This window comes from Podarcis gaigeae (assembly GCF_964106915.1).
Source record: "Podarcis gaigeae genome assembly, chromosome: 17".
NCBI lineage: Eukaryota > Metazoa > Chordata > Lepidosauria > Squamata > Lacertidae > Podarcis > Podarcis gaigeae.
The window spans coordinates 9,979,154-10,001,418 of NC_139694.1; the positions used below are offsets into that span (position 1 = coordinate 9,979,154).

At 43.1% G+C, this 22,265-nt stretch overlaps 1 protein-coding gene across 2 annotated transcripts in view; it reads right to left on the reverse strand.

Annotated features, from left to right (window-relative positions):
- Nucleotides 1-22,265, reverse strand: part of CLCN1 (chloride voltage-gated channel 1) — a 111,745-nt gene that overhangs the window by 87,415 nt on the left and 2,065 nt on the right. The gene's annotated exons all lie outside the window — the stretch shown is intronic.

The following is a 22,265-nucleotide window of genomic DNA, read 5'->3' on the forward strand; positions in this document are numbered from 1 at the left end:
CATCAGATGTCAAGGAAATAGACAGAAGATATATGAAGGCAGCCCTGTATAGGGAAGTTTTTAATGTTTGATGTTTTATTGTGATTTTAATATTTTGTTGGGAGCCACCCAGAGTGGCTGGGGCAACCTAGTCAGATGGGCAGCTGCTGCTGCTGCTGCTTCTTCTTCTTCTTCTTCTTCTTCTTCTTCTTCTTCTTCTTCTTCTTCTTCTTCTTCTCTGAAGTTCTCACCCTGGGCCAGCAGGGGGATACGGTAGATAGTTTTCACTCAGGTCCACATATGCAAATAAGGGATTGAAAGTGACGTTCAGTGATTGGATAGTTACAGAAAGTGGTTATTGTTGCGTTCTAGTGGAGCTCTATATAGGCAGGCTGGCTGAACCCTTCAGTTCAGTTCTGTTCTGGCCTGTGAATAAACAAGAGCTGTTTGAAGAATCTCTGTGTCGTCTGATATGTTCACCCACAACTTAACACTGGCGACGAAGGTGGGATCGATGGACATCAGAGCACAGCCAGATGCGGTCACCGTCTGAGCTGAGCTGAATCACTGAGCTGAAACACCGAGCGAGATCACTGAACAGAACCAATTCAGAGCTGACTGTTCTGGCTAGAGCACTGTGTTCCATCCATCACCTCCACATCGGCATCGGAACCATGGCTTCACTTGTGCCTCTACCTCCATTTGCGCCAGCCTCTGAATCATGGGACTCCTACCTCGCTCGGTTCAACTGCTACCTCCAAGCCAACAAGCTGACGGAAGTATCACAGGAGCATAGGTGGGGCCTATTCCTCAGCCTCTGTGGGCCTGAGGTGTTTGAGACGGCCCGAGCATTGCTTGCACCTGAAGCAGTCCAGGCAGCACCGTGGGACACGATCCAAGAGAAGCTCCGCAACCACTACGTGCCAAAACCGTCCAAGATTGCTGCCCGCCATGCGTTCTACCACCGGAACCAGGCAGAGGGGGAGTCAATTAACAACTACACCACCGCCCTCTGATAGGCTGCAATGCACTGCGAGAATTATTATTATTATTTCTATTATAATAGATTATATTACTGCAACATGCTCTACCTTGCATCTACCCAGTTTGGAAACTGCAGGTTATGCAAAACATTGTGGCCATGATGCTTCATGGTGTTTCGTTTTTAGACTATGTTATGCTAGACTTGCATCAGGAGCCTGCTCACTCGACATCTTCCTACCAGTTGCACTTCCTGAAATGCCCTGGAAGCTTGTGCAGCGCAATGCAATGTGACATGACATCACTCCTAAAGCATTATGGGAAGTATAGCCAGCAGACTATCACAAAGACACAACTTATGCTGTTGCAGGCAGTGTGGGGCTTAAATTCACACACCCACACCCCTTCCCCCTGACTGACAGTTAACCTGTAAGGTTAAACAAGCAGCAACATCACCCCCTTAAAATACCCCACTCCAAAGAAAGCAGTAGAAAATCAGCCCCCATTCTCATGAGTGGGTGATGATGACAATGTTTTTGAGAAACATGGGTGGGGGGAATTTCAGCCCAGCCTTAATTCTCAACCACAACAAAACCTGAGACTTTTCTTTTTTCATTCATGAGGCGTAAACGCATATATACCTCACGAATAAAATGCCTGAGCACTATGCAAACAGAAGAAAAGGCAGAATAGACTAATTTGTCATGCAGATGAGCATTCTGGGCAATAGCCTGCCAAACCTTTCTCTGGCTCTGGATAATGTCTGACCTTGCAGGGGGAAATGATACTCTAGTACAAACAGGAAGGTGATATAAAGAGGCATTTAAACATGTTTATGATAGATCAAGGCCACTGTGATGAAGAGGCCCCTCTGGTGGGAAGTTACAGTGCGAATTAGCTGTACTGTATATTTTAAGTTAGGTCAGTTAAATTGCTCAACTCCATGTTTCTGTGGGTGGCCTAAAAATCTCATCTGAGAACAACCTCCTTGCTCAGTTGTGTGTGTGTGTGTGTGTGTGTGTGTGTGTGTGCATGTGCACGCACAAGAGGGCACACAATTCCCCTTTGTGTGTGGGAGCAAACGCTTCCGAGATCTTTCCCCATCTTTCATCCTGTGCGATGTGTGCTGTTTGACTAATGTGCTTAATTACAGGAATGTCTGGCTTCATGGCTGGATTACCTGTTGTGAAGTTCAAGTGGGTGAGAGAAAAGGCTGTTGTCGTGTCACCCCTGTGGCGATTGCTCAACACTTCGCACAAAACTAATTCGCTTTCCCCGACCACTATCAGGAGATAGTGCAGGGTGCAGGCAAAGACCACCTCAGAGCCTGCACGGTCTAGATTGCTTCTTGTACTTCACAGGGCCTTTCTGCCCCCCAACTGCTCTGTGAGAAGCAGCTGATTTTTAAAAAATGTTTATGTTAATAGTATAGTGGTGCTTTAAATTATTTATTTATTTATAAATTAAGAACATAAGAAAAGCCCTGCTACATCAAGCCAAAGACCCCGTTTTCAGGCCAGCACCCTGTTTTCTCACAGTAGCCAACCAGACGCCTATGGGAAGTAAGGAAGACCTGAGTGCAGCATCACATTCCCTGCTCATAATTCCTAGCGCCAGGGAGAGGGTGGCGCTGTAGTCTAAACCACTGAGCCTCTTGGGCGGGCCGATTGGAAGGTTGGCGGTTCGAATCCACGTGACGGTATGGGCTCCTGTTGCTCCGTCCCAGGTCCTGCCAACTTAGCAGTTTGAAAGCACACCAGCGCAAGTAGATAAACAGGTACCACTGCGGCGGGAAGGTAAGCAGCGTTTCTGTGCGCTCTGGTTTCTGTCAGTGTTGCGTTGTGCCAGAAGTGGTTTAGTCATGCTGGCCACATGACCCAGAAAGCTGTCTGTGGACAAACACCGGCTCCCCCGGCCTGAATGTAAGATGAGCACCAGAACCCCATAGTTGCCTTTGACTGGACTTAACCATCCAGGGGTCCTTTACCTTTACATTAATTCCTAGCAAGTGGTATTCAGATATCATTTCATGTTACTGATAAGCTGCCTTAGAAGGATTTGTATCCTGAAAGGTAGGGTGTAAATAATTGCAATAAGTGCATGAATAAATACAGTGGTACCTCGGTTTTCAAACGTAATCAGTTCCGGAAGACCCTTTGTGTTCTGAAATGTTTGAAAACCGAAAACTCAATACGGAAGCTTCAATATGGAAAACTCAATAGTACTTCTGGAAATCAGCTGAATTTTATTTATTTTTTTAAAAAAAGAGTGCTGTCTCAGACAAACACATTAACAGTCTCCCCAGAAGAATTGAATTTTTTCTCCAAGTAATGTTTCTGAGCACCGTGTTAAAAAGAAAAAGAAAAAAGGCGGGGTAATGAATAACGTTTCGATTTAGTTAGCAGTCATCTCTGGCCAAGTCCCCCTGTAACAATAAACCAGATTTTTTTTTTTTTGTTTATTGGGATTAAGCCATATGCTGGTGTTGCACCTTTTTTCCACCGCTGGTGCGATTAGAATAAACAAACCAGCAAGCCTTGTCTTCCTTTTATGTTCGAACTAAGGATCATGGTTTCTGGCTGCCCAAGAAGCCACAATTAGCAAGCCATGGTTTCAGATTAGGTAGTGAGTGGCGCTGTGGTCTAAACCACAGAGCCTAGGGCTTGCCTATCAGAAGGCTGGCGGTTCGAATCCCCATGACAGGGTGAGCTCCCGTTGCTCGGTCCCTGTTCCTGCCAACCTAGCAATTCGAAAGCACATCAAAGTGCAAGTTGATAAATAGGTACCGCTCCAGCGGGAAGGTAAACAGCATTTTCGTGCGCTGCTCTGGTTCACCCAAAGCAGCTTAGTCCTGCTGGCCACATGACCCGGAAGCTGTATGCCGGCTCCCTCAGCCAATAAAGCGAGATGAGCACCACAACCCCAGAGTCGTCCACGACTGGACCTAATGGTCAGGGGTCCCTTTACCTTTACCTATGGTTTGCTAGGGAAAAGCAAACCACAAACCCTAATTTGGATATAAGGAGAAGCCAAGGCTTCCTAATTTGCCCCCCCCCCCCTTGCACCAGGGAAGGAGTTTCTGATAAAGCACCCTAAACCGACGAAAGTTGGCTTATCATTATGCGTGAGTTTTCTTTGCCTAATGCTTTCCCGCTTGAGATGTAAACAACGTCTGTCTCTCACCAGTCACTGCAGTTATTATTCTTGCCGGGCTCCCTCTAGTGGGAAGTTCTGCTACTGTTACCTTCGGGAAAAACAAGTCCCTTGCAAAAAGCCTGCATCATTCTCAAAGAGGGGGTGGCAAATGAAGCCCACCTTCGAGTCTGTTGCTTCTGGACTGTGCCCCCCTCTCCGGCAACACCAGCACTAACTGCTTCATGAGAAGGATCCCAATTCCTTTAATAGGCCGGTATTGTTTATTTTAATAAGTGTGGTTTGACGTTTCTTGCAGAAGTATCCGGAGCCTGAAATACAGGGTGTAAACAACTGTAACATAACTAAATAAACAAGACACCGAAATAAAATCATCCTAACCAAGGATTTGGTGAAACAGGGAATTCATAAAGGCAAGGAAGGAACAGAAGGGTCTTAACCCAAAGCAATATATTTTCTCTCACACACATATCCTTACGTTTTCAGGTTCCCCATGTTGCCGCATATCATTTCCACTTCAGACGTAATGTTGGCTATAGTAAAAAAGCAGTGGGGGCATAATGACTCTGTTTAATAGAGAATGGAGCTCTCACATTCTCTTTATGTCAAGAAAAGGAACTAAAGGACTGGGGAATACCAGCCACAGCATTCTCCATGGGGCTACACTTGAGGGCAGTCCGGAGACTGCAGCTGGTGCACAAGGCGGCCGCACATGTTTTAAGTGGTACGGCAAGAAGGGATCACATAACACTGACCCAGCACAAACAGGGCACGGGCTGCCCATTTGCTACTGGACCGAAGTCAAGGGGCTGGCTTCAGTTGTACCAAGTCCTAAACAGCTTAGGAGACACCGAGTAGGATTCACCTAAGAAGTCCTACAAGCAGTAGGACACCCCCCTCAGACTTCCACATGCACCATGGGGCTTTCTCCCAGCACCCTTCAAAAGTGGCTCCGGGGTGAGAACCACCCCTCAGAGGGTAAGGAAAGAAGTGAATGTTCAGTAAGGCAAGCTGACACGCTTAGCACAGATGGAAAATTTGTGGTAGCGCAATGTCAAAACTCACCCAGGGATTTGATGGAGTGCCTCCCTCCATGTCGTCCATGTCAGTCCCTGCGATGTGCAGAGGAGGCACATTGTTCCCATTGGTAAGCACGGCTCACTATGTGGTGATGTGGGAGAGGGTCTTCCCTCTGGTACCTTCCCCGCCTCCCGGTTTGTGCAACTACCTCCTATATAGATTGTGTGTGGCTTTTAAAGCACATCTTTCCAGCCAGTCCTTTGGGAGACGTCTGCGAGTGGCTGTGGTTACCGTATCTTTTGCTCTATAAGACGCACCAGACCATAAGACGCACCTAGTTTTTGGAGGAGAAAAACAAGAAAAAAAATATTCTGAATCTCAGAAGCCAGAACAATAAGAGGGATCGCTGCGCAGTGAAAGCAGCAATCTCTCTTGCTGTTCTGGCTTCTGGGATAGCTGCGCAGCCTGCATTCGCTCCATAAGATGCACACACATTTCCCCTTCCTTTTTAGGAGGGAAAAAGTGAGTCTTATAACGCAAAAAATACAGTATTTCTGCTGCTGCTACTGAACTGTTTTTGTTGGACTAGTGTGATTTTTTTACAAAAACAAACGATGGTTGAATTAGTTTGTTGTGGTGTGTGTTCACCAACTTGTGATCCTACAGGATATGGGAGTTTATAAATGTAATAAAAGATAGAGTTAAGAAATAGGGGCGGGAGTGGGGTCTGCAGGTGCTGTGCTTCTGTAACTAACCACATAAAAACCACATTTTACCATCCACATCTTGTAAGGAGTAGTTTGAGAAAAATATAGCAACACAGGAAAGTGTTAAACACAATGACTGGTGTGGATCAGCCTTCTTAAACTTGTGGCAGCCATGAGTGATGGCAGCTGTGGTTCAAAACATCTGGATGGCAGCAGGCAAGGGAAGCCTCCCCAATTTCAAAACTCACTGTGAATATACTAGCAGATCTTACATTCTCTAAATCAGTCTTTCGTCACGTCGCTTGTTTATCTTCTTATCTGCGACACGTTCAAGGCTGTAACTTACGCAGAGGGCGGATTTGGAAGAGGATGTATAATTGATAATAGCTGAACTTTGTCCCCTTGTTGCATTGTTCATCTAGGATGGGCTTGTCATTCAGGTGGCATCAGGAATGTCAGAAGTTCCCCAGAGGAAAAAAAACAGGCAGCTTTTGTCCTGGGGCACTCCTGAGCTTCGTCCAGGAAGCCAGGCATTCGGAATGCACAAAGTATGCTGTCTCTTGCTGGCCATGTGGGCTGTCAGGGAGCATCCCTGGGTAGCTGTACATTTAGAAAGGGGCCACATTAGCAGAGCACAGAGTTGGATGGCAGAAGGCTCCAGATTCAATCCTCAACACCTTCGAGTAGAAAGGATCAGGGTTGAGAAAGGAGCCTTGATGACACACTTGAGCCCTGAAGGTTGGGCCCTTGGTCATGCCAGTAATGGCAAGCATATTCTAAAAGTCCGTATAGTTAAATCTATGGTTTTCCCAGTAGTGATGTATGGAAGTGAGAGCTGGACCATAAAGAAGGCTGATTGCTGAAGAATTGATGCTTCTGAATTCTGGTGCTGGAGGAGACTCTTGAGAGTCCCACAGACTGCAAGAAGATCAAACCTATCCATTCTTAAGGTAATCAGCCCTGAGTGCTCACTGGAAGGACAGATCCTGAAGCTGAGGCTCCAAGACTTTGGCCACCTCATGAGAAGAGAAGACTCCCTGGAAAAGACCCTGATGTTGGGAAAGATGGAGGGCAGAAGGAGAAGGGGACGACAGAGGACGAGATGGTTGGATAGTGTTCTCGAAGCTACCAGCATGAGTCTGACTAAACTGCGGGAGGCAGTGGAAGACAGGAGTGCCTGGCGTGCTCTGGTCCATGGGGTCACGAAGAGTCGGACACAACTAAACGACTAAACAACAACAACATTCTAAAAGTGGTGCTAAGATCTGCAACCTGTCTCCTTCTGCAAGAAAACCTATGTCATGACTACTGGGTACAATTGTGAACACTGCACCTCAGAAAGGATATAGCAGAGGTGGCAACAGCAACCAAAATGAACAAGGGCTAAAGGAATTCTCCTTGGGGGAAAAGGTTACAACATTTGGGGCTTTTTAGTTTTTTCAAAAAGACACATCAGGGGAAGCATAACAGAGGTGTATAAAATTAGGCACTTTGTGGAGAAAGGAGATAGAGGGGGCATCCTCTCCCTCTCTCAATTAACCTTTATTAAAAGGAGCTTAAGGCTGCAGTCCTAACCATGTCAATCCAGAAATTATGAATTCAATGGTGCTTATTCCCAGAGTGAGGACTGCAGTTTACAGGTTTGTATCCCGGACTAGTGGATAATATACCCTTCTGTATGAAATGACAGCGGTTTTCCTACCAGCAATATGAACCACATTTAGCTGAAACTGATCATTAATTGAGGGGGGGGGGAGAGAACAGAGTTTTCCTTCATGTCTGCATGCCATTGTATTTGTTGTGCCATTATCTTCCTCGAATCTATCGCTGCAATGCACGTTCCGTTTCAAGTTGACTCCTTCCTGCTTTTTCTGCCCTGCATTAGCAACATTCACAAGTGTCTTAGCACCACTTGTGAAAACGCTGTGGGTTGCTTGGCAGCCAGTGTCATAGCAACCTCAAACATATTGCTTCCCTGGTCCAAAGTTGCTCAGGGCTGTAATCTGATAGCCTCCCTACTGGAGCCCGATTTGGCTCCTGGAGATGTCAGACACTTCCTGACTTCACCTAAACTTAATCAGAACAGAAGCTTATGGGGATAGGAAGAGAAATGAAAAGTTGGTCTCTCGCGTACGGAGAGACTTATTGCCCTTTCCCTAGGTGCACCAAATGCATTTGACAATATACATTTGATACTATGGGATGATGAAGTGTCTTGAGTGCCTCCTTCAGAGAAGGTCATCCTTCTCCTCGTTTCAGATAACATCTGACTTTTCCTAGAGACTACCTATATTTTTATCCATGTCACAGGGTCAATACACTGGAGATTCAAACGACACTCTCTTGAAGGTTTAATCTTCTTTTCCTGTGACAACGACATGTATTCTCTTGCAAAACAGTCCTGCAGAGTTTCAGCTTGATTGCCAGAGTGGAAGCCTGGTTAGTCTGTTGCAGACTAACACATTAATGGGGGCGGGGAATCTTTTCCCCCTCTTTCCTGCTTGGTATGAGTGTAAGAATGAGACCTTGCCATATTTATTTCATTGGCGTTTTCCTGCGGTGAACTGTGGAGCCACTAACATGACTATTACAGTGGTACCTCGGGTTACATACGCTTCAGGTTACAGACTCCACTAACCCAGAAATAGTACCTCGGGTTAAGAACTTTGCTTCAGGATGAGAACAGAAATCAAGCAGTGACGGTACAGTGGCAGCAGGAGGCCCCATTAGCTAAAGTGGTGCTTCAGGTTAAGAACAGTTTCAGGTTAAGAACGGACCTCCGGAACGAATTAAGTTCTTAACCTGAGGTGCCACTGTATGTCTGAATTAACAGCAGTGCTTTTTTTTCTAAAAAAAATGTTTAGGGGTACTCTCATTTTCCTACTCATATTGAAATACTGCCCTTCAATGAGGCCAAACTTAGATTCACAAAATGTTTAGGGGTATGCGTACCCCTGCATCCTCTCAGAAAAAAGCACTGATTAACAGTAACCACTTAAGTCATCTCAGGCATGGGTGTTCAATTGTGTCCCCTCTGCTGTGCCTGATTCCTTCAATTCCATTACCCCCCCCTTTTTTTTAGCAGAAAGCTTCTAATATCTGTAGAACCTGACGTATGAAACAAAAATGAGCAGGCTTCATCGAACTTATTTGTTTGATGGAAAACTAGACTCCCACCTCAGCTTCAGTATTTTAAACGAGGAATGTAGCAAGGACTGACGTTTAGGAGTGCAGATCTATGCCATTAGACAAAGTCCACCCTTGATGGACTCTTGGTTTGTTTTTGTCTTTACTGCTGGTCTTCCCTGGTGGAAAAGTTGATTGCTTCCCCATAGAAAACAATGAAGGCATCCTGGATTGTAGCATAGCAGTGAGGGGGGGCACAGACCCCTAAACATCTTGTGAATCTTTGTACTTTTGCCCATTTACTGAATTTATTTTTCCCTGATTTGAACTATAAAATGGTGATTTTCTTGAGTCAAAATGAGAGTACCACTAAACATTTTAGGGGGGGGGGAGCACTGTTGAGATGTATGTAATATGTCAACTCAAAAGCAAAACGTAGAAGCAAAGACAGGAGCTCATGACCATTCCAGCTCAGGTTTATTCCATACAAAACCAAGTGATTTCCAGTTTCCATTAAAAAAAAAAAAACAATTAATGCTGGTGTGGAGGAAGTCCAGCGTTATTCTGCTCATATTACAAGAGGCATGCAAAATAACCCAGTCTTGTTATACTCATATTACTGAAGGAAGGGTGGAGGTCATGTATGATAACCCTGATGTATTATTCATCTCAAGTAGTTAACCCGGCAGATTTGGGGGTGGGGGGATGAAATGGAAAAGGCGCTGTGAAGTTTATAGTAGTGCAATTAATAGAACACTGTTTTCCCGTCCTCTTTCCCATATGCCTTTCAATACATTTGGAAGAATCCAGTTATTTTTTTAAAATAAACCCTTTGTTCAATACTGATTTTCCTCTAAAACACTGAGAAGAGCCTGCAGCCTTTGGGGGGTGGGAGAGAAATTGAGGGCATCCGTCTTCAAAGCAATCGCTTCTTAAATGCATCAGTTCAACTCACCCAGAAGCTAAACAGCTCCTGCTGGCTCCCTGCTCTTTCTTTTCATTATGATATCTCTTTCTTAGCCCTGCACACCCCAAAGGCAACTATGACAGTGTTGTCAACAAGTCCAGGTTAAAGCGGTTAGGGGCCCTGGTGCAGGCCTCATAATAGGGGGACCCTTCACCCCCAAAGGAATGCATGAAATAAGGTAACAGAAAATATGTTTTGAGACAAACTTCTTATTACATACGCTTCTGTGGGTTACCAAAAATAGCCTGAGCACGTGAAGTTTCACAACCCTCAACAGAATGCAAAAACATTTTAGCACCCTTAACAAACAGAAAGGAAATACTCTGAGCACGCGCAGTTTCTTGTTTTAAACTTAATTCTTGTCATTTTGCTCCCTTCCAAACTTGGGTCATTCACCAACGCTCAGCCTAACCTCCCTCACATGGCTATTGTGAAGATGCAGAAAGAGGCATAAAACAGCTGCAAAAGGCAGGTAAATATATAGACTGTTGTATTATAAGTTCCCTTTACCGTGAATTCTCAATGACTGGATTTTGGGAAATTATGCATTTGTGGAAATTAACTTGCAGGGAGTAAGTTCTCTCAGCCAAAATCACATTGGAGTAAAGAAAGGACAAAGGGTGATTCCATGACATCTTTAAGAACTACTGAAGCCCCGAGGATTGGAAAGAAAAGTGCACTAAAAAGCAGCAGGAAAGAAAATGCAAAACAGTAGCTTTTTAGGGCACTAGGAATTCCTATAGCCTATTGCTCAAATAACTAATTCATCTATCACCTCATTCATTGGCTAAAAACACTGAAATACGGGAGCAATCAGGCTGGCTTATCTTGCAGAAATCATGTAGAAGCTTGCCTGCACATTTTGCTTAATAACTTTCCTTTCATCAGGCTTACTTGGGTCCCTCTGACAATTGGACCACTTGCACCATTATAAATCTGGCCTCGGTGAACAGAAAGGTGACAAGGGAGGCCAAGGAGCAAAGTGGGCAAGTCCAGTTCCTCTTGCAGACAATCGAAAACATAAACCATTTCCCCTCTCCACCCTTGCCTGCCTCCACCAAATGGGCACCATCCCTTGTTGCCCCACCCCTGCAGTGCAAGAACTTGGCCATATTTCCTTGAGAGCAGTTCACAGCACTTTCTAATAACTCCCATGTAATGTCTGATCCCACCCAACCACAGCAAGAGGAGAAGGCTCAATCCCTTCTCCACTTTGCTTGGAGCAAACACCTGGCATTTGTTTGTATCCTAGTTTGCATAGTTTGGCTCAGTCTTCATCCGGCTGGTTGGCCTTTCTCTCTCCAAGGCTAGAATTAGCAATGGGATCCCCTGTCAGTTCTGCCCCTTGCTTTTCCACCCTCCAATATTCATTTCTGGAGCACACAGGGAGAGAACAATGTGCCAGAGGATCCCCACCCAACCCCTTCGAAGCAGAGCATGGTGGAATATTTTTAGAACTAAGTCTTGCAGCAGTGACGCAGCCAGGGAGGCATACAGCAGTGAAATGTAATTCTCTCTCTCTCTCTCTGTCTCTCTCTCACACACATATATACTAATGGAGAGTGACTGTGTGTGCAAATTTAGAATATTCCTCAGGGGAAAGTGGGAGAGGGAGAGAGACATAAACGAAGGAGGAATATAGAGCATCTCCTCAGAAAGAAAGAATTAAACATATTGGGAAGGGGAGGTGGTGAACCATCTGACCAGACCTGGCTGTTCATGCTGAGTAAATTAGAAAAGAATCATAAAATGGGATGCCCTTCTTTTTGAGTATTTCTAACCAGGGTATCTCACCTAGTAGTTCCTTGAGCTTTTTGAAATCAGCCTTCTTAAAGCCCAAAGTGAATGTCCAACGGTACTCAACTCTCCCTCTTGCCTCTGCATCATGAAACCCAAGAGGACATGATCATTTCCTCCCAAGGTATCCAGTACTTCCACTTTGTTGATCAGTTCCTCCTTGTTGGTGAGGACCAGTTCCAAAACAGATGACCCCCATGTTGCTTCTTCCACCTGCTGGGAAATGAAATACCGCATTTTTCTCTCTATAAGACGCACCAGACCATAAGACGGACCTAGTTTTGGGAGGAGGAAAACAAGAAAAAAAATATTCTGAATCCCAGAAGCCAGAACAGCAAGAGGGATCGCTGTGCAGCGAAAGCAGCGATCCCTCTTGCTGTTCTGGCTTCTGGGATAGCTGTGCAGCCTGCATTCGCTCCATAAGACGCACACACATTTCCCCTTACTTTTTAGGAGGGAAAAAGTGAGTCTTATAGAGCAAAAAATACGGTAGTCAGTGAGGCAATCAAGGACTTTGTTTGACCGTACATTATTTGCACCCGAGTTTCAGTTCCAACAGATATTGGGGTAGTTGATGTCTCCCATGACTACTGTAACATTTGAATGTTTGATAATCTGCTCTAGGAAGGCATAACCTAAATCTGCAGTCTGGCTTGGAGGTCAATAGCAGACACCCACAGTAAGGTCACTGTTGTTTTCCTCTCCTACAATTTTTACCCATATATTCTCAATCTTCCTTCCATGCTCCAGGCCATGGATCTCTACACAAGTGTACACATCCTTTACACATAATGCTACTCCTCTTCCTTTCCTGTTTGGTCTATTCCTTTTGAACAGGTTATCCCCCTCAATTCCTACATTCCAGTGATGAGGCTTCAGTAATGCCTATTAGATCTTATTTGCCTTCGTGCATTAAGAGCTCAAATTCATCTTGTTTGTTACCCATACTCTGTGCATTAGCATAGAGACCATTAAAACCATGAGTTATTCCTTCTAGCTGCTTCCTTCTGGTAGTTTTCTGTGCATCAATGGCACAATTATCCCCAGTACTAGGTGTTCCCCTGTTGTCTGTAATATTGTCTCCCTCCCCTTCAGGATTTAGTTTAAAGCTCTCCTGATCAGGTTTGTGAGAATCTTAACAAATTCTTGCCAACAGTTATGAAGTTCAACCCATCTCTTGCCAGAAGTCCTTCCTCAAGGAAGCAGACACCATGATCCAAGAAGCCAAACCTTTCCTGATGATACCACCTATGCAGCCAGTGGTTTATTTCCAGTATTTTCTGCTCTCTTCCTAGGCTGTAACCTAGGTTGTAACCTTCAACAAGAGTGATGAAAAAGCCACCTGTGCCCCAAGGCCCTTCAGCTTCCTGGCCAGAGTCTCTTGGTGCAGCAAAAACCCATCCATCCATCCATCCATCCATCCATCCATCCATCCATCCTATAAAATAACCTCTCTTTGCCCTCAAACCCTCCATGCCATAAACAGGGGAAAAACAAGTCATATCCAAAGCATCTCCCAACTTTCACAGATGTAGCACAACCCCACTATCTGACAGCAAAAACCAAGAGGAGACATGCCCACCCCACAAAGTTGAAGCAGTTTTGCAAAGTATTTATTTGCACAATGAAGGTCAAATGCACTGCGGTTTTTTAATGTACATTCACACTTAACTTGCATGAATGACTCTGGAAGATAGTGAAGAGGAGCTGGCACTTTAAAATATCTCATCCCCTCTCTGTTTTCTGTTATAGTATATTATGGTCCTCCTTTGTAACATTCCCTAATACTGGTCTTCACTTCATTCTGGAGTTGCCCCCTTCTCAGTTGGCCCCTTTGAACTCATTTGGATTTACTGTAGAATAAACACAGGTTTACTTGTGCCACACTGACAATCTTTAATAACAGGGTTTCTGAAATTAGTAAGTAAATCCTGTTAACAAAACGTTCTGTAACACTACAGGAACGATTATTTATACATCACTGGAGCTGAAATGTGGTTTGTAAAATGAGTTGGTCCAAAGCTACGAGCGTTGCCACATTTAAGGATGCGAGGGGTTTAAATTTAAAATGTGACTTAAAACTCCGCTGGGAGCCTAGTGCTCTCCTGTGGAGCAGCGGTAAAGAAACTTCCAAGGAGCCAGGCACGTCAAGCCACTGACAGCTTGCAGGAACAATTTCACCTGACTAACCTGGATGCAAGCCTCTGTGATGATCGGTGGCAGGAACTGTGAAAAAAGTGTCATGCAAAATTAGTCTCCCGGGCAAACTAGGTGAAGGAATATTGACAAGGAAAGCACATGTCTGGGGTATCAAATTGTACCAACAGCAGTGAGGTGTACCCTGGTGCATTCAGGATGGCAATCAGGACAGGGCTCCCATTTGGGAATTATAGTTTTGACTCTCAATGCAATACGGTACAGAAGGAAGTGTGCAGTTTTAATCAATTATCCTGTGTTAACCAAAGAGCTCAAAGCACAAACAAAAACAAATCACACCATAAAAACAAGAGGAGGACTGTTGTGGCAACTTCTTGGATGACTTCCTGCAATGCACTCAACATGAAGCTGCTTATGAAAAGTGTGTCAAAATCTTCAACTGGTCCTAGTCGGCCAGCCATGTACTATAAATATAACAACTAATGACTTCATGAAGCAATTGCCATTGATAGATGGGCTTTGTCAGGTCAGTGTTCCACACTGAACAAGCTTCTCCAAAAATTTCCCACAATGCACTGGAGTTGCAGGGGGGTCATGAAATATGGCTGTTGAGTGGTATGACAAGGTTAAAATACATAAGGCTTTCAAGAACCATGTTGTCAAAAAAGCAGTCTTTAATGTCTGGTTAAAATATAAAGATTTATTGGAAAATAAGACCCCAAGGTGGTTATCACCAATGGAGGCTAAGGCCCCGAAAAGACTCAATATGGAGGCCAAATGGCCGAAATATTGGGAAATAATAGAAAAAGATGGAGACAATTGGAGGTTGCAGAGTTTGGAGAAATTAAAGGGGAAAGTGTGAGATTGGTTACATTACGCTCAGATTAAAGAAGCTTTTAAGTCAGATAAAAAGTTAGGATTCCAGGTGGAAAAATCAAAGCTAGAAACAGAACTGTTAGAACCGAGCTCTAAGTTACTTTCAAGAATGTATAACTTGCTGCTAAAATGGAATACACAGGATGAAACGGTCAAATCAGCTATGATAAAATGGGCACAGGACATAGGGCATAACATTATGTTCGCGGACTGGGAAAAGTTATGGACCACAGGTTTGAGATTTACGGCATGTAATGCCTTGAAAGAAAACATTATGAAAATGATATATAGGTGGTACATAACTCCAGTCAAGCTTGCAAAGATATATCATGTGTCTGACAATAAATGTTGGAAGTGTAAAGAAGCTGAAGGAACATTCTTTCACCTCTGGTGGACTTGCCCTAGAGTGAAGGCTTTCTGGGAAATGATATATAATGAGCTGAAAAAGGTATTTAAGTATACCTTCCCTAAGAAACCAGAGGCCTTTCTTTTAGGCATTGTCGGCCAGAGTGTGCAAAAGAAGGATCGAACCTTTTTTATGTATGCTACAACAGCAGCAAGGATACTCATCGCCAAAAGCTGGAAAACTCAAGATTTGCCCACACTGGAAGAATGGCAGATGCAACTGATGGACTATATGGAACTGGCGGAGATGACTAGTAGAATCCGAGATCTGGGAGAAGAACTGGTGGAGGAGGAATGGAAGAAATTTAAGGACTATTTACAAAAATATTGTAAATTGTATGAATGTTAAGAAAGATGTAAGATTAGCAATAGAATGGCTCCAACAAATTAGATACAAGGAATACAAATCTAATGGTAATTGAAAGAAAAGACAAATTTTGGATAAATTGTTATAACTAAGTCTCCAAAAGAGTGATTTAAATTCTAAAATCTGAGATTTAAATATTGGAAAAATATATTATATGAATTGAAACAAGTTAATAATTTGCTAGTAAAATTTATGAATTTAGGATGCAGGAACAAGAGATGTGAGGAAGTCCAAAGATGAGAATGAAATGTGGATATTGGAAAATACTATGTTATTATGTATGTTTTTTATTGTGTAAACAAAAACTTAATAAATATTATTATAAAAAAAAGAAATATGGCCGTTGAAAGAGTGAAAATGACACTGAATCTCATATTTTTGAGGCCAAGGAAATAAGCAAACATGTTTTCATGATTGTCATACACATTGCAATGAATTAATTACATTGCAAATAATTAAGATATGTAGCTGAATCCAATGTTAGCCCTATTCAGAGGGGATCCACTGGGCATGACCAACATATCTGAATATGGCTTTGGGGCTTTATTTCCATTGTTTGCACATGACAGCGCAGTGCAGACCTAGATACTTTAAAAAATTGCGTGGACAAGTTAGGTTATCTATCATTTGAAATCAGATTCTCATTTTGCTCTTTTGGGGAAGCCTCCTCAATGAAGGCAGCCATCCCGCCAGCCATCACCCACACATAATTATTCAATTTGTTGTTTAGCTGGCTGGCTATCTAGAACCCAGCAGCCAGGTATTTAAAAGTGAGCACGTTTCACCTGTCCTCAAGAGAGTTTCGGTGAAACCCAGTTAGTTTCAATTCACCCTTTGGTGTCAAGCTTTGAAGCCTGTGTGAATGTCCAATGTGGCTCCCTGGATGCTAAGAATTTCAGATGAGGCCCTGCCTCAGGTGGCTTCACTGACAGAGACAAGACAAGCAGCAACACAAAACGATTTCCTCCTCAGTTTACTCCCTGATGAGTGAGGCCAATTTGGACAGTTCACTGAGGACTGACAGGCAGCTAGTAAATATATTCCTGTTTAGGACCAAGCTAGGAGGAGAATGGCTATCAAAGCATAGATGTGCTTGTTGGGGAGGAATGATGGGGGAAGGAAGTGCAGGGGAACAGCAGCAGGAGGGTAAGGGTTAAGTAACCCACCCCCTGCCTTCTGCTTCTCCCCTCCAGATTAAGTGTTCACTCCCACTGCTTACTTCTATTTTCAGCACGAATCAGGGCTCCGGATCATGAGAATCTGCCACACATTAAGTTTGGCTGTTTGGAAAGCTTTTTTCAGTGCTGGCTGGCTGTTTTTAATACTTTGTAAGGTTGCTTCAATAATTCATTTGTTTAATATTTTATTGTTTGAATCACTTTTTATTGCACGTCTATTCCTGTTGTTGGTTAGATGCCATATCCGGGCCAGCTGGTAGGATACACCTTTTAGCATTAAATAATAAAGCCATACAAAGGGCAGCTCAAAGAAGGAAGGAGGAATCAAAGTTGAATATTCAGAGTGATTTTGGATAAAGTGTGGGAGCCAAATAGCCACTTTAGGTTTATGCATTTGCAATAGTCTCTCTGCGACTTCTTGAGAAGCTGCTCAACCGCAGCTCCTTGTCATGCATGCACAACTGCTCAACAGCAGCTTGATATTCTCTATGAAGGTGACCTAAATTCCAGTGTACCTAAATTTCAGGTAAATGGCATTTCTGTGCGCTCTGACACTCATCATGCTGTCCCGTTGTGCCAGAAGCAGTTTAGTCATGCTGGCCACATGACCCGGAAAGCTGTCTGCAGACAAATGCCCGCTCCCTCGGCCTGAAATGAGATGAGCGCCGAACCCCAGTTGCCTTTGACTGGACTTAACCGTCCAGGGGTCCTTTACCTTTACCTAAATTTCAGTGGTACTTTTTCAAGCTGCCCAGTGTGGAACGAAGTAGCTGCAGGGAGGTAGGGACTCTAAAGCCACCCTACACCTTAAGAAGCTGGTATATAACGGCTGGAAACACTCAGGTGAAGTGCCTAATCAAGTAAGAAGTGTCACATGGGAGCGGCACATTCAGTAAGTTTGCCTTTTTTTAGTGCAAATTAGTCAAACCTGATTCAGAGGGCACTAACAAGATGGTCACTGTTTTGGAGTGGGATTCAATCACATTCCAGCCAATTCAGCTTGCACACAATTAAAAGTTGATTTGGTGCTCTTGTACAACAACTCAGAAAGACTGCTCATTAAATTGCCTCATCTAACCTCCCTGCACATCTTGTGCAAGCAAATCAGGATGAATGCTCAACAAACAGGTTGACTGGAAGCAACCTGAGAGACTGTTAACAACTTGAAATTATCCCGGCAACCAAATGGAGACTTTGCTGCTGCCCTTGTTCCTGCAGGAGTAACTTAGGATTCTTAAAATGTTCAGTGCTGCTGCTGCTGCTACTTCATTGCTTTATAGCACACCTTAACTCTCTATTGCCTGTGCTCAGACCTGAAAGACAATGAGCATTCCATGTGGTCAAACTATCAGCTGGGTAATATTAGATCCAATAGTAAATAGGAACATAACAAACAGGAAACACTGAGTTGTATTCAGCCCAGTTCTATTCAGAGTAAACTAATTGAAATCAATGAACCTAAGTTAGCCATATTCATTTATTTCAGCACATCTAATGACTAAACATTTGACTAATGTGGGGGTGTCTATAGCAATAATCCATTTTGGAAGTTACCAGAGTGCTTTCATATTTGTCTGCCACCGTATTTTGCAACAGCCAAGCTCAGCCATCTTGGTTCCCTGAACATCTCTCAGTGCTGGAGATATTTCTTAGTTAAACAAATGCCCACTTCGGGCTTTAAATGCGAGAATGAAGGACCACATATATCCAGAATGCCATACAAATAGATCAATAGAGCCCTGACATACATTTCTAGATTGGAGATGGTCTGCATCAACTCTAAGGTGTTCGGAAATAAAGACCTCCCTGATCTTACATGTGACTACTGCACTTTTTAACAAGGCTGAAATTGCAATATTAGCTTTAGGGTTGAATGAGGTAGATCCTCTCTCACCCTATATGGATGTACAAATGAAAACAGTTTATGTAAAAATGGCATCAGCTGTTTTCAGCAAGTGGAGTAGATTTGTTACACCACCCGTTGAGAGAACTCTCTGCTGCCATTCCTTTATGGCACAGAAACTGGGACACACCCAACACCCAAAAGAAATATAGCTTGACACATGGACAGCTGCATTTGGCGCCGGATAAAGCTTCCAAACAGCCCTAAGATGGCAAATAGTTCCTGCAACTTTGAAATAGCAAAGGGAGTGGCCACCCCAGTGAGGTCTTAAGCATGAGGGGGAAGTGGTGGACTGTCTAAATGGAGCTTTAATAAGATCTCATCTATCACTTTTTAAAAGGGTGTCCAGCAACAGCTGGGCGTCAAAAGAAGATGCACTGGGATTGCCTGTACAGCCCATCAAAAATCTCTTCTACCTCTGCTTCTCACATGGCCTTTCCCTTTCTACCAGGTCATCTCCAACTTCCACACAGAGTGATCAGGGCTCAACAAGGGAACCGCCTTTGCATACTGGAAACTCTTCAGTGCCCTTCAGGAATCCATGAACCTCTGGAGGTGGCTGTTATAACCTGTCCACCACTCGTGTAGAAAGTCAAAAATATCACATGTCTAAACCTCACAAGGAAGTGATCTATCCATAATGAACACCGGAAACTGAAATTCCACATTAGTCCCGATTAACTTGGAGTCTCTAGCTTAGTTTGGTCACTAGCACAATGCCAACATTGAAGAAACGAATCTCCCAAAAAGAGACAAAAGAGGGCACGGATTTGAATATGTACATATACTAGTTTACAAGTATAGATGCAGATTTATAAATTACAGAAATTTAAGCAGAAATGCAAGGACTCTTCCAATAGCGAAGAAGTTCATGACAAGGTGACTTATGTGCCTCCTCAGCCTGCTACCCTGGTGTTAAATGGGGAAACTTCAAAACCCTCTCTACTCTCCAAACAGGGGACATACCTCTATAAAGTAGGGTATGTGGCCTCAAGCGGAATGTGTCATAAAGTGGTGCCAGTGTTTCTCTTTTGCATTTGAGATGCTTGCATGAAAGCGGTTGAGTTCAGACTGGTGTCTGGTCTACTGAACGTTACGCTCACCAGAGTCACAGAGAGAGTCGCCGTTCTCAAAATGCATTTCCAAAACACAAATGAGTCAGTGGTAAATTTCATATACAGCAGAGCCAGCTCAAGCTATTTTTGCTGCCCTGCATGACAATTATTATTATTATTAAATACTATTTAAATTCCTCTCTTCTGCTTTTTTAAAAAAGCACTCAAGGCAACTAAGAACAAATTCATAAAATAAATGTAAAAATACATGACAACAGCAGTTACTCCCTCCATATTGTGGGTGAAAGGGGCATGTTTTCACCGTCTTGAGTTTTTCTGTTTGCAGACACAGGAAGGCTTTTATTTATTTAGAAAAAAACAGTAAACATCATTAAGAATCTCTAAGCAGTATACAAAAATAATATAATTATCAGTAAATAGATAAAATCAGCAAGATTTTAAAAGCATGTATAGTTAGTTACATATGGTAATAAGATAATAATAATAAAAATTATTAGTTAAATTAACACAGCAGCTTGACTTCACCCCTGGAGGAACACTTGCTCAAGACAGACAGATGCCAACTCAAGTCTCTGGGTGGAGAGTATTCAGCAGGCATCTAATAACGCAGCAAGGACTATTGGCTAATATCAGCACAATTGTTCTTCCCCCAAAGAAATTATACCAATTAACCTGGCAACCCTCATAGCCACAAGTACTGCTTGTTGGTTTGAGCCAGCCCCTACTTACAGGCCAAATATCCCAGCTGAAGAAGAAACTTACACCTATTCATAGCCCAACCCACATAACAGTTATGCCAAAATGCTTCACTTTGTGTGAATAAATCAATGTGATTAAATTCTTTGGGTGATGATTATAGTATTTTTTTTTCACTTTTTTAAAAAATGAGCCTAGTAGATGACAGCTGGCACAAAGTATCCCTGCCTTCAAGCTGAAGCTTTTCTGGGTATTTGGCATTAACTGTAATGCAATAAAACTGCCTTGAGTTATTGCTATGTTATGAATTATGGCCTGTCAGTCTCTCTCAGGACCTGCTAAATATCGCTTGTTCAGGTAACCTGTAATAACGCAGTCTTGCAGACGTACAACTAATTTATTTTAACTGTAGGTCCACTCTAAGATCCTTTCCATAATGAACACTATCCCACTGAACTCTTAATGGGCATGGGACCTTTATTGTGTCCACAAAACGCCACTGCCCAAACACACCAACAGCATTTCCACAAATCTACCGCATCCACTGAAATGAATGTACACCATTGAGAATGCATGAAGGGTTCTTGTTTGGTGTGGCGTAGGGAGGCCTGCAGTGGGCTATTTAGTCCAAAATCCTGCCCCAAGAAAGGATATCCCTTGCCAGTAACTGGCTTATTTTTAATTGAAATTTACAAACCAATACAATTCCAACGTTTTTATCAGTTTGTTCCATTACGACTAAAACATTTAAGTAGTAAGTTATGTTTCTAACCAGTGTTTGAAATTAACCAGGAGCTATCGGCCACTTGCAACCAAGTGAAGATAGCTGGACACCAGGAGGGTGCCTGACATCTCCACCATCTGGAGGTACATGCCTGGGGATCATTAGATCTTGACTGTTTTCACACACTAATACCACAGCCTGTAGAATTTTATCAGTTATATTTTACCTGCACCATTCAAAATGAATTTCAAGAGCCAAATGCTTTTTCTGTGACTTTTCTTCTCAGAGCTCTTAGCTCTATCCTGGTATTTAACTGAGAATCAATCAGTCAGTCCATCATTTGAAAAATAAGAATTTACAGCCATCTTGCCCCAAAATGGCAACTAGACATTCCATTTTGGTGACTGCAAACTTGGTTTAAGGAGTCATTTGGCACCTAGATTCTATACATGAGTTTCTAACACAGTTTCTAAGGTGCATAGCAAAGATTTTCTCAGCATATGGTATATCTGAAAACATGTGAATACAATGAATGTGTCATGCAACCATTTTCCCCACATTATCTGTCCATCTCTTGTGATTCAATCATTAAATTTTTTTCTGGAGTATTGAGAATTTAATTTGTTAGATTGATAATACAGTAATGCCTTTGCACTGACATGCTTAAGGCAGCAAACAGAATCACCATTCAGGTATTGCTAGTTAAAAGACTCTCCAGTAACAAGCTGGGAAAGACCTCTGCCCCAAACCTTGGATAACCACTGCCCGTCTGAGCAAACTGCTTAATCATTGCTGCACAACAGCACTCATTATTTTGCAATACAGTATACAGGTCACTGGCAGTCATCATTCAAAGAAGTAGCTAAGAGACCTTCTATAATATTCATCAGTAATTCCCCATGCATTCCCTGGAGAAAGTAATCTTCCATAATTATACAAATAAAAACAGAATCCAGAATCTAAGAGCTGAACGTTTTCCTGCTTAGCAACACAGAACAGAATACTAATGTAACCTCAAACCACCCAAACATTATAGCTGCCAGCACAATACATGGAAGACAGAAGAGTAATTTTACTGCAGCGGGCGTTACAAAGATTGAAGCACTCAAGCATTAGTTTTATTGCCTTTTCCTTATCCTGGGGCAACTCTTCA